Genomic DNA, 2,418 nt, shown 5'->3' on the forward strand with positions numbered 1-2,418 from the left:
TCCTTCTCCCCTCTCAAGAAACAAGGGACTTTGTCTGTCTCTCTCCCTCCCGGGTGGGGGGGAGGTTCCCACGATCTCCTCTGACCGTTACTGCAGAGTTAGGGCGGAGTTTCTAACGAAAACACCAGCAGCTGAGCGGTTCCATTCGGCCCGTCACAGAAGGCAGATTCTAACCCAGCCAGCAAGTCAGTCAGCGCACTCTCCAGCCCAGAGGACAGGCAAAGCCTGCCAGACTATTCCAGTGGATTCCACCAGGTTGGAGCCGCCCCACTGGACAAATATTCAATGCTCTATATTTCCCAGTGATTAACCGTGGTCTTTTCCCATTTGCCTTGACTTCAGCCTGACTCACCTTGTGTGTATGTGTATAGAGAGGTGTAACACTGTCCTGATCTCTTCATTCTGAGTGAGTGGGACGTTTCTGAAGGTTATTCCTCTCGCAATGAGGGAGTAGTGACCAGCAAGTGACCCAATGCTCCAAATCTTCTGGTAGTCACTTCACCCCAACCCACCCAGCAATCTCTGCTGTTTTAACAACCAAGTGGTGCATTTATCTAGCCCCCTTCCCCTTTGATGCATCAAACAGCCAATGAGGGAGTTGTTAATGTGTGGGAAAAGAGGGCAGCCAAGTTATTTTCTTATTCATTCATGGGCATTGCTGGCTGAGCCAGCATTTATTGCCCATCCCTAGTTGTCCTTGGAGGGCAGTTGAGAGTCAACCACATTGCTGTGGCTCTGGAGTCACATGTAGGCCAGACCGGGTAAGGACGGCAGATTTCCTTCCCTAAAGGGCATTAGTGAACCAGATGGGTTTTTCCGACAATGGTTTCATGGTCATCAGTAGATTCTTAATTCTTTTTATTGAATTCAAATTCCACCATCTGCTGTGGCGGGATTCGAACCCGGGTCCCCAGAACATGAGCTGAGTTTCTGGATTAATAGTCTAGCGATAATACCACTAGGCCATCGCCTCCCCTGAAATAAAATATTGTACACAGCAAGCTCCCACAAACAGCAATGCGGTCTTGGGGGTGTTGACTGAGGGGGTGAATGTTGGCCAGGAGACTTACACCGTCACTCTTTTTCAAAGGGGGACGATTGACATCCATCCCAGACTCAGTTCCTCCAAAGGAGGGATTGTTGCTCTGCACTGGGATTGCAGTTGGCCCAAGTCTCTGTGGAGGAGAATGGGAACTACGGGATATGAGATATTACCACCAAATCCTGGCTGGTTTTATCTGGAACGAGAAGAGATCATAGAAGATCATAGAATCCTACAGTGAAGAAGGAGGCCATTTGGCCCATCGAGTCTGCACCGACCACAATCCCACCCAGTCCCTATCCCCATAACCCCATGCATTTACTCCAGCTAGTCCCCTTGACACTCAGGGGCAATTTAGCATGGCCAATCCCACTAACCTGCACATCTTTGGACACTAAGGGGTAATTTAGCATGGCCAATGCACCTAACCCGCACATCTTTGGAGTGTGGGAGAAAGCCAGAGCAGCCGAGGAAACCCACGCAGACACGGGGAGAACATGTAAACTCCACACAGACAGTGACCCAAGCTGGGAATTAAGCCGGGTCCCTGGCGCTTTGAGGCAGCAGTGCTAACCACAGTAACCACTGAGATTAAACAGGGTTAGTAGTCAGATTCCAATATTGGACCAAGAATGAGGGGATTTCTTACTATCAGCAATTTTTGAATGGATTCAGTTCCGGCCTTGGGTGACTGTGTGGAGTTGGCACATTTTCCCCCGTGTCTGTGTGGGTTTCTTCCGGGTGCTCTGGTTTCCTCCCACACTCCAAAGATCAACGGGTTAGGTAGATTGGCTATGCTAAATTGCCCCTTAGTGTCAGGGGGATTAGCAGGGTAAATACGTGGGGCTACAGGAATAGGGCCTGGGTGGGATTGTGGTTGGTGCAGACTCGATGGGCCGAATGGCCTCCCAAAAAGACGGATTTTTAAAGTAGTGTTGTTACGATTGTATCAGACCATACCTGGAGTAGTGTGTCCAGTTTTGGTCTCCTGACTTGAGGAAGGATGTGGTGGCACTCGAAGGCGGAACAGACTCGATGGGCCGAGTGGCCTAATTCTGCTCCTGAATCTTATCTTGTGGCACTGGAGGCAGTTCAGAAGAAGTTCACCAGATTGATTCGGGGGATGAAAGGGCTGTCATACGAGGAGTGCGGTTTGATAGCTTGAGCTTTTATTCACTGGAGTTCAGAAGAATGAGGGGGGAATCTGATCGAGGTATATAAAATGCTAAAAAGGGGATTGATAAAATGGATGTCGAACAGATGTTCCACCTTGTGGGCCAGTCTAGAAGAAAAGGTCATAGATATAGAGTGAAGGGAGGTAGGTTCAACACTGAGATGAGGTTCAACAGGGAGGTAGGTTCAACACTTCCCTCAGA

Source organism: Mustelus asterias, unplaced genomic scaffold (assembly GCF_964213995.1).
Source record: "Mustelus asterias unplaced genomic scaffold, sMusAst1.hap1.1 HAP1_SCAFFOLD_2072, whole genome shotgun sequence".
Classification (NCBI taxonomy): domain Eukaryota; kingdom Metazoa; phylum Chordata; class Chondrichthyes; order Carcharhiniformes; family Triakidae; genus Mustelus; species Mustelus asterias.